This window comes from Meleagris gallopavo, chromosome 23 (genome assembly GCF_000146605.3).
Source record: "Meleagris gallopavo isolate NT-WF06-2002-E0010 breed Aviagen turkey brand Nicholas breeding stock chromosome 23, Turkey_5.1, whole genome shotgun sequence".
Lineage (NCBI taxonomy): Eukaryota > Metazoa > Chordata > Aves > Galliformes > Phasianidae > Meleagris > Meleagris gallopavo.
Window position 1 is genome coordinate 4,692,015 of NC_015033.2, and position 9,767 is coordinate 4,701,781.

Here is a 9,767-nt window from a genome sequence, read left to right on the forward strand (position 1 = left end):
TGGATGAGCATTGTGGTCCTTTGCAACCCAGGCCATTCTGTGATTCTATGATTCTATGATTGATTCTATGATTCTATGATCCACGTGAGGGTCATTCCTCTCTCAAACCTCAGTTTCTCTCTGGAAAAACTCTATAGAGGTTCAGATGTACAGGGATGTGGAAGAGCTCCTCTACCTTACAAGTGTTGGCTTTCATGGCAAGCTAATTCCGGAGTCACGAATGTAATGATGATTAATGACACATACACCACCCTTTCCTTCCTCCTTTCATTGACTGGGAAAAAAGCCCAGAGCAGAGCGGAGATTAATTAATTCTCTCAAGTGGAGGGGAAAGTAATCAGACTAAAATCAGATCGAATTTAGGATTCACAGACAAGCAGGAGGATGCGCTGAGTGACATGTAAATGAAAGATGACCCAAGCCTTGTTGGGTCAGGAGGGACACAAGTCCAGAGCTGTGTTTGTCTTTACTACAGTATCACAGGACACATTAAGAGCTGCTGTGGAAAGTCATATCCACCAAATCCCTTTAACTGTAGATTGTTTTCTTTGTGTTTTTTTCATATTTACTTCACCTGTGAGTCCCAGTATAAGGCTAATCAAGGTTGTGGAGGTTAATCTGCCATTTATTTAATTGTATTAAAACATCACATCCTCCAAGAAGATATGTTTCACCTTGAGAAAATATCTCCTCCCCTATTTCCCTGCAAATCGGTTCACTAGCAGGGCAGAACTGAGTCTTACCACTCATGCAGGCTCGGGACTCCAGCAATCTCCCATGTATTTAAGCATGACTAATTGGCTTGTGCTTTCCATACCAGGGATTTAAAATCTGCATCCTAGTCAAATACTGGTCAGGCCCCCAACTGCTTAATTTCTGAGAGCATGCACACACAGCCATCAGCAAGTCAGCTGTTCCAGAGTGCTTTTCCCTTTGCAATCCAGTGCAGCGCTGACTCACATTAAGAATCTTAAATCTGTGACCTCAGTGAAATAGTCAGTTGTTGCCGAGGGAATATCTCAATCTTTTGACATGATGCTTCAGAAAAAGACTTGTAAAGAAACTGAACTGCCTTAAATACATGGTAATAAACAGTCATTTTTGCATCACAATAGAACTTACTGTGTTGATCCTGGGAAGAGAGCTTTCAGTGTGCTCATAAAGAACCCAAACGAGGTTTCTGCAGTCTGGTTAAGGCCAGTATGACCAGTATGGTCCTGACCTGACCATGCTGACTGAGTATGGTTCAGATCAGACCAGCTTGAGTCAGAGGTGATGTGGGCTATCCTTAGACTGGTACACATTAGACAAAGGATACCTGGCACATCCAAGACAGCCATCATGCCCTCTACTCAGCTTGTAAATAGCCACAGTAGAGCACTGTGTGCCATCCTGGCCACTCCACACGACAGATCATGGAATCACAGAATCATTAAGGTTGGGAAAGACCTCTAAGATCATCCAGTCCAATTCCAACCCACTCCCACCAGGCCCACCACCACATCCCTCAGTGCCACATCTTCATTTTTCTTGAATACCTCCTCAGATGATGACTCCATCACCTCCCTGGGCAGCTGTGCCAGTGCATTATCACTCTTTTGGAGAAGAAGTTTTCCTAATATCCAATCTGAACCTCCCCTAGCACAACTTAAAGCCATTCCCTTTCATCCTTTCATCAAAGTCCAACAGTTGATAAGTGCAGTGCAGGCCACCAAGATGGTTAGAGGCGAGAGAAGAGGGCATGCAAAAAGAGACCAAGGGAAAAACTACTGTCCCAACTCAGGGAGGGAGACAACTGCATCTGTGATTTTAAGTTGGATATCAGGAAAAGCTTCTCCAAAAGACTGGTTGGGCAATGGCACAGCTGCCCAGGGAGGTGGTGGGGTCACCATCCCTGGAGGTGTTCAAGGAACGTGGAGATGTGGCACTGAGGGATGTGGTCAGTGGGCATGGTGAACTGGGGTCTTTTCCAACCTTAATGATTCTGTTATTCTCTATCTTTCACTGCCTTAAGTTGAGGTTTTTAAAGGAGGCAGAAATACAGAGTGAAAGGATGGGAGGATACAGGAATAGCGCGCAGTTCAATGGGGCATAAATCAAAAAGATCCCAATGCGAATGGTGCATCTCGTGGGATCCCCATCCTGGGAAGTTTTCAAAGCTCTGTTGGCCAAGACCCTCAGCAATGCGATCTGACTTGGACGCTACATTTGAGAGCACAGCCTCGGTTATCTGCCAGTGGGATGCAGCTGCAGCATCCCGATGCCGCGGGCAGGCAGGGCTGCCTTCCACCGCAGGCTCAGGACAGGAATAGCAATGAGTTGTTCCTGGCCCCCGCAGAGAAGCTTCTGCCTACCAGAGCCATCAGCACAGCAGGACGCAGCGGGGCTGGCAGCAGCTTGCTGCAGTGCAGTGCAGGCAGCTCCAGGCTCCCATCGGGAGGGAGGACTGCTTGTCCAAGCAGCCCAGATGCTCTTCTCTGAGGGTTTGGTACCCTGGGGCTTGGTGAGAGAGCGCTGGCCCTGCTCAGAAGGAGGGGGATTTTATCATTTATTATTGATTGCCAAGTGCAGGGAGTGCCTGGCGCGGTGTGGGGGACGTGGAGAGGAACTTGGGCTCTTCCCAGTGCTCCTCAGTGATAAAAGTTTAATAAATTGAAAGCCACAGTTTCCATTCCATTAGTAATTAACTTCTGCCTCTGTGTTCCCTCCTAATTGTCTCTATTACTCCAGATAAAACTGAGATCAATGGAAACCAAAGTCTGGAGACTGGGAAAGTCTGAATTAATTAATTATCTCTGTGTGCAACCTCCATCTGCTGGTAATCAAACAAGACTGACTGGTCCTCACAAAAATCCCGGGCCTCTCCATGGCTTCTGGCATCCCAGGGGCATTTTGCAGTGGGCTGAGCAGTGCATTTTGGAGCAGGGAGTGGAAAGGGACAATCTATACCATATCACCCCCTCATTTTGCCTCTCTAGGATGGTGCAAGTTGGTCCATGATGCACATTTCTCTTAGAGGTGAGGCTGCATGGCCAGTCCTCAGGCTCTGCATTTTTTTTTTTGATAGGACAAACCCAGTAGGAAACACCTGGGAGACAACAGTGCTGGCACATCTTTTGTCATGGAGCATCATGGGCTGGGCATGGGAGCAAGGCTGAGAAGGGGATTTGGAGCACAGGAGGCAGCTTTGGAGTCAACCTGGCACTGGGAGTGGACACTTAGTAAGGATTTGTATTAATTATACCCGTGTTCAGAGAGATTAATAACCACCTTGCAAAGACAAGTGAGCCAGCCACCAACTCCATCTGCTGGCACATGCTCAGTCATCGATAGATGGCAGATCTTCGTGGCTATCCCCACAACTCTTCTTTTGGGTCATGCCACCCCACTGCCACATATTCCTTGAAGAATGGTTATTTCTTTTTCTCATGCACTAGCAGATACTGCCATGTTTGTAGTGATCCAAGCAATCTGAGCATCTTTCTCCTCACTTCAAGCTTTCTGTTGTTCGAGATGAATTGGCAAGTGTGGGTGATGCATGGTTCCTTACCCCAGTATCCTACCTGTATCATCCTCACAGGACTTTTTTGGACATACTGAGTCTTTGGAACACCGTAACCACATCTCTTGTCCCATGAAAGGCTCTCCCAGCAGTACTGAGGTGGTCACTTCTACTCCTGTGTGCTTACTTTGGTGTCTGATGTGGAAGCAAGTTACAGGAAGATGTTGACTGGGTTATCACTGTATATCCAGCAAAGTGCTGGGCTTTTCAAGTTTCTTTTATAGCAGTTTCCCTCTTTACACCCTGTATACATTCTGCATCTTGGACTCAGAAACTGTTACCAAGGGCACTGGCTGGAGCTCTATGTGTGTCAGCTCTGGTTGTGACTTGTGCCATCCTGTTTGCCAGGGAGAACATGAATTTCAAGGTGAGCAGCTCAAAGGTTCATGTTTTCCAATGGGCATGGACAACTGTCCTCTGCATACGGCTTGATAAGGGCCTTGGAGGCTAGAAAAATAATATCATCTCTACAGAACCTACAGAATATAGACAGATCAGCCCCAGCCCTGCACTCAGTTTCTCTAGTGGAGAAGACAGCAAATACAATTTGTCCATTGGCACAGCCCAGAGGTGGGCTGCAGGGTTTGATCAATGTGTCTCCAAGGAGAAGCTCAGACCTCCCCTCAGTCCTTTGCCCCAAAGCACATTCCCAAGACTTATAAAATATGAAGGCAAAGACATATTATTATTGCAGTTCTCTGTAGGTATCAAGGAAGAGAACTGAGAGCAAGCAATATCTCTGGAGGAAATTCCAGCTAATCTTAGAGGGAAGAGGGCAAAGCCTACAGTATGGAGGGATGATCATAGAATCATAGAACCATAGAATGGCTTGGACTGGGAGGGACCTTAAAGATGATCCGGTTCCACCCCCTGCCATGGACAGATGGCTGTGGGCACCTCCAGGGATGGGGCACCCACAGCTCTCTGGGCAGCAGTGCCAATGTCTCACTCAGTAAAGAAGTCTCCCTCCGAGTAAAAAAAAGTCTTCCTGGCATCTAACTTGAATCTCTCCTCTATTAGTTTAAAGCCGTTCCCCCTTGTCTTATCAAAATCACCATCCTCTCTGGCAAAGAAAGCTTCTTTCCTGACCTCAGTTACGGTGATGGTTGAACGAGGCCTGGCTGGTCCTATCCTGCGTTGTTCCATCTGTTTCATTGCCTCTGCATAGAAAAGCACCAAAAGACGGAGCGATGGGAAAAAGTATTAAGGAGAAGAGTCCTTTCTGGCTCTGCAGGCGGTCAGTGGGGCTGAGGCAAGGACAACCACCCCAACAAAGAGATGTGAGCAGACAGTGACGGACCATCCTTTTCAGCCTCTCTGGGGGATGCTGCTATTCTGCCATAATGAGTAGTTGCATTTCGAACACCGGGCTCACTTCTGCCTTGACCCTTTGCTACGGTATTAATCTCAGGGCTCTTTGTCCCCTTCTCCCTGCTTGGGAAACCATTCCTCTTTGTGTGCATATGAATCTCTTAATTTCCCGTGTCAGTGTGGTCACAGGCAGTTTATGCAGATTTCACATGATAAAAGAATCGTCACCGCAATCAGATCATTCCTTTCTCTTCTCATTATTTATATCACCCAAAGCACATTTAAAAGATCGTGATCTCCTTTCTCAGCCCCGCTTGTGTCAGCTGCGTGCAAAGCAATGCCTCCATTCCCCAAATCCTCCCTGCACTTGTCGCAACTGTCATTCCATTCTGAGCTGCAGATAATAACCTAAGTAAGATCTTAACACCGCCCTATATGTCCCTGTCTCTGCTGCAAACGCTTCGTCTGGTGCATTGTATGCCCGCATTAGCCACACGCTATTGGGAATCAAATTAGATTACAGGAAAAAAGAGATATCAACTACCCTTGATCTCTGAGGTTTGAGACCAATTGTTTGTGACTAAGATCTTCACTAAGCCCAATTTGAGAGGCACATATAATTTGCCTGGAGTGAAACAAATTAATGGAAAAGCCTCTCAAACGAGGTAAATCCATTCTGGGGTCTTGGCCACGCTTGTTAGTTCATAACTGCCTCTGCTATCTCCCAGTATGATAAAGTATACTTTAAGGGCACTAGTAGACTTTTTTATTATTATTTATTAAAAAAATAGGAATGTAAGCAGAGTTTAAAAATTTGTGAAACCTCTGCATTGCTATCAGAAATGCTCTTATTGGAGAAACGCTTTTTTAAGCACTGTACAACGGAATCGTTAGGTTTGAAAGGCCGGTATGGTTAAACTGCAAATTGAACCAATCTCTTTAAAAAAGAAAAAGAAACTACTATCCAAATGAGGAAAGCAGAAGAGTGCCCAGACCCTGGGAAACGAAGCGGCAAACCATAATGAATTGGATTAAATGTTTTAAAGGGGAACTTGCTAGCAGCTTAAAAACTAAGAATTCCATTTTTTCCCTGTGTTTTAGGAGCCGGTATCATCAGGAGATTGATGGGGGTGAGAGAGACGTCAGTGTAGAAAAGGAGGACAGGAGGAAGAGCAGGTAGATTTACCAAAAAATAAAACTAAATTTGCAGTGGCATTCTGCACCTCTCACATCATGGAGGTTCCCACACCACAAGGGCTTCTTTCAGAGGATAAATCAAAGAGGTCCTCTGGAAGGTGCTAGAGGAATAGGCACAGAGCAAAGCAAGCACCTGCACAATTACAAAGGGCCAAAGCCATGTGGGACTCACACAGGACTTCTAGCGGAAATCAGATGGCCTACAATCTCCAATGCATTGATCAAAGTGTTGTGGAAGGTGACAGATGTGACAGCAATCCATTAAAAATATCCATGGCCATCTGGAGAGCACGTGGTCGTCAGGCCTGAATGCCACATCAAGAGCTCAGTGCAAAAAGCAGTGATGAACAGACTCAGTAGGCACCTGGATAAGCATAATTCATGCAGAAAGCATCCTGAGATGCGTAAAGAGCAGTCAGGTCCCCCAGGTCTTGGGAAAGAGTCAAAAAGGATATGGAGGAGAACCATGTGGTCAGTGTTTCCAGACTGTGAGCCCCTCCTCGCTCTCTGTTTCTGCTTCCCCTATGGATGCTCCTCTCCTTTTTTCTCACACCTGAATCACAATCCCCTAATTACTCCCACTGTGCTTTTTGCTTCTGAGCTCTCTGCAAAAAGCCCTCCCTGTCTCTTCTCTTTCTTCCTAGTGCTTTCTCCTTCTCATCTCACACCTTTCCTTCCCAGTGCCCTCACAGACATTCCCTTCAGGTCCAGGAGGTTCTGGAGGATGGATATCAGGGAAAGGTTCTGCTCCAAAGGGCAGTGAGCATGGCACAGCTCCCCAGGCAGAGGGCACAGGGCTGCTGGAGCTCAGGGAGCATTGGGACACAGCTCTCAGCCATAGGGTTTGGGTGGTTCTGTGTGCAGCCAGGAGTTGGGCTCAAGGACTCGTGTGGGTCCCTTCATACTATAATTCTGTGATTCTACACGTGGCCATGACTCTCCCATCCTTCCCAGATGGGTGAGTGCATCTTTATGGGGTTATCTTCCCTCCCTGCTGCCCCATCTGCAGTGTACAGGTGGGTGGCTCAATGGAGAAGCAGAGCTGCAGTTCTTTCAGGAAATGCCACGTAAAGCACAAACCAAAATTCAGATCTTCTGGCGAATGCAGGAAGTAATGTAGGTTTTGGAATAAGTAAAGCTGTTTTGCTTCAGTGCCATAAATTGATTCCAGCCATGGCCAATCTGTGCACATCACGTTGTGCTCTTGGCACTCATGGGGTCCTGCATGGGGATTCCTTGGTAGGGAGCTCCCCACACAAGGGCACAGGAACACAGCGCTTGCTGCCAGCTTATAACAAAGAGATCCAATTTTCACAGCAGGAAACCCAGCGCAATTCCTCTCATTTTGTAGAAAACACTGATAAAGCCACAAACTCTGCAAGGAAAAGGGTTGCACTGAGTCAGTGCCCTCTTGACCACGCTCCATGGGGCAGCCATGTCTCCCCTGGCACAAAACTTCAGTGATAGAGGGAGGTAGGGACAGCATGGGAAGTAGGTGTAGGTGGGGGGAGTTGGACCATATGACCTTTAAGGATCCCTTCCGACTCAATGATTCTAAGACTCTATGAGGCAGGTGCCTGTCCCAGGATGCTCGCACCCTGCCCCAATGGAGACGTTTCCTTCGCAACCCAGAGAACTTCAGCTGCACCCAACGCAGCCATGCTGGCAGTGAGATGAAACCGCTGCACAAAGCCAAGGTTGTTTGTTCACAAATACCCGAACAGTCTCCTATTTTGCAAAGGATCCGAGCAGGGGGTGGGGGTGGGAGTACTTGAAAAGCAAATGAACTTATGTTTTATGCTTTTTAAGATGTCTAACAGAGTACAAAAGTTCATCTTTAATAGGAGGGCAACACAGAGTGCTTAGAGCTGCAGTTTGACACAGATACAGAGCTAAAATGCCTTTGAAGTACCTTCTGATTCCTCATTCTGCCTGAAGTAACTTTAGATTTATGCAGCAGATGGGAAATAGTCCCTCGTTACGTGGCTCTCTACTCCAGCGCTGACTCTGAGATAAGGCAGCCTCATTGCATCCACGCGCTTTAGAAGAGCTATTCGATGCTGCTTTAGTCTTCGGGGGCCTGAGTCTGTAGTTTGCATATTTTTTCTCTGTTTTCCTCTAAAATTACACTTGATAAGTCTAGCATGTTTTGAGCAATCTTCAAAGGGGAGCGAGGAGGAGAAAAGTTTGTCAGCGGAGTAGAGGTGATTCATTTTAATTCATTTGAAAACAGCTTTGTGTGTTTGGGAGGGGAGGCGGAAGAGCTCACAGAGAAGTGACAGGGAATGGCCTCGTAGTGACCCCAGCCTCAAACACGGAGGCTTTGAAGAAGACTCTATAAAGGCTGTAATCCCCACCCTACACGGGTGATGATCCCGAAGGGTCTGGCACGTGCAGCGCACTGGGACAGGGAGAGGCAGAGCCTCTCCTCTCCACGTTGTCATACAGCAGCCCCGCAGTCTTGGGTTCTTGCCCTGGAGATGACATACACCTTACACACAGCTTTCTTGTAGGATCTTCATCCCTTCCCGTGCCTCTTCCTTGAAAGGTGAGAAAACCCCAGTCAACACCGCACATCGCACCATGGGTTTCTGTCCCCAGTTTGAACCTGTCCCTGCCACGTTGTGATGCTCTGAAGTTCTCCCTCCAGGGTGAGTGGCTTCATCTTACCAAGAAAGGCTGTGGGAGCTGGGAGTGTTCAGGCTTGAGAGGAGTTTATGAGCAGGAGGGAGAAGAGAAGCTGTGGATGCCCCATGCCTGGAGGGGCCCAAGGCAGCTAGACAGGACCCTGGGCAACCTGATCCAATGGGGGGCAACCAGCCTACAGCATTGAATTGGAACTGGATGGGCTTTAAGGTCCCTTCCAATCCAACCATTCTGTGATCAGGTTTTGCACAGTTAGAATAAGACTGAGTCCAGAGGCCGCTCCCTCCTCTTGCCCCAACACAGGGTGCCCCGTAAGGTGCTCAGTGCTCATAGGGACATTTAAAATCATAGAATCATTAAGGCTAGAAAAGACCTCTAAGGTCACCCAGTCCAACTGCCTACCTACCATCAATACTGACAATAAACCATGTCTCTAAGTATCTCATCCACCCTTTCCTTAAACACCCCCTTAAACACCATGATCCCACCACCTCCCTGGGCAGCCTGTGCCAATGCTTGGCCACTCTTTTTGAAAATAAATTCTTTCTAGTATCCAACATGAACCCATATGGGGCATTCTTCTTCTTTTCAGGACTTGGATCAGGTCATGGCTGACAGGTGCTGGATGGGGCAGAGCAATGCTGCCATATCAACTGTCGCCAGGAAATCCTGTGTGTTATATTGCACACACCAACTGAAGTAATTGAGGTTGTGCAAACACAATTTATCCTGGAAGGATTTGCAGCTGTGACTAAATTTGCTTTGTTTTCAGCTTTGAAGTTTTCCCCACTGACCAGACGCATGGGGTTGTGTTGTTTATCCTGTGCAGAAAGGCATCTTTTCACAGACAGCTCAGCGTTACTCTTTCAGGTTGCTTGGAATATGCCATGCTGGGGGATCACCCTGCCCAGATCCCATGTAATGACTTTGGAAGCATCCCAGCCCATCGTTTCCATGGGCAATGCTGCAGGCACATGAGTCCTGCTCCTTGAGACGGTTCTGGAGGAAACCCTTCAGTTGCCATAGCCATGGCCAAGTGAGGGGCTCACAG

General features: G+C 47.4%; 1 long non-coding RNA gene across 1 annotated transcript; it reads left to right on the forward strand.

Moving 5' to 3' along the window:
• The first annotated feature begins 7,650 nt into the window (after positions 1-7,650).
• On the forward strand, positions 7,651-9,460 carry LOC109370844. The gene is made up of 3 exons (XR_002121296.1): positions 7,651-7,767; positions 8,584-8,721; positions 9,309-9,460. It is a non-coding gene; the product is annotated as an uncharacterized LOC109370844 (long non-coding RNA).
• Positions 9,461-9,767: the final 307 nt, after the last annotated feature.